A 1,074-nucleotide genomic window follows, 5' to 3' on the forward strand; every position below is an offset into this window, starting at 1 on the left:
CCCTCTGAGCGCGCGCGCCCGCGACGGGGCTTTAACAGGGGTTCTCGCAGCGCCCCCCGCGGCCGCGGACCGTAGCGCAGTGGACCTTAGCGTCTCCTTTACCCTAAGACTTTACTAGACAGGCGGTTTGGAACCTGCTCTGAGCAACGACTGGCACAGGGCATCAGTGAGGGCAGACAGAGCTTACCTGCGTGGACTCCAGGTTTCTAGCTCTCTGCGGTTTCTTTTGGGGGACACCCTCCACCCCTCACCAAACTTTTTCTTGAGATTCCCAAATTCAAGAGTCGGTATTAGGAATCCTCCTTTGAAAGACAGTTACCTACATCTTAGACAACCTTCTTGATACCTTTGGCTGTGAGAGGAGTTAGGCACATGCTTGTCGTGAAGGGGCTGGGGGTGAGTGGGGTGCGGAGGTAGATGGCCATAGGAAGGTACCTGGAAGAGAGGGAGAGCAGGTAGGACTAAACTGCGTCCTGGCCTGCTGGAGCAGACCTTCGTCCCTTCTTCCCGCATTGGTGAAAGACCAACGCTGCTCATTAGTGTGGACAGGCACCCTTTTCTTTGACTTTGGCTGGGGCAGAGTCCTTGCTGGGCTGTGGTTAGTCCGTCTGGCTCCTCTTTGGCTGGCCAACTTCTGAAAACCCTCTCAGGATCCCATCCTACAGCTTCTCCCTTAGAGGAGATCACCCACCCTTGTTTCAGAGAAATCACATTCCCCCTTCTTTCTTGGGCTCCAGCTTATTCTGAGGATATCTCTCTGTTTGGTTCTCCACTTTGCCCATAGAGCTCTGTAACACACAGATCAAGAATGAATGTGTAGTTTTCTTTCCCAGCCTTCTTGAGATATGGTTCATATACCCTACAACTCTCCCACTCAAGATTCACCACTACCCAGTAGCCAGTCTCTGTTCAGAGATGTGTTGGCATAGTCTGCTCAGAACATTCAACTCCTAGAGTGACTTAATTTCAGCACATACATTCTGCTAAGAACTGCAACCCCAGGAGTGTAGTCCTTTATGTCTGTCTCCTCTCTCTCTCTCTCTCTCTCTCTCTCTCTCTCTCTCTCTCTCTCTC

Source organism: Mus caroli, chromosome 13 (genome assembly GCF_900094665.2).
Source record: "Mus caroli chromosome 13, CAROLI_EIJ_v1.1, whole genome shotgun sequence".
Lineage (NCBI taxonomy): Eukaryota > Metazoa > Chordata > Mammalia > Rodentia > Muridae > Mus > Mus caroli.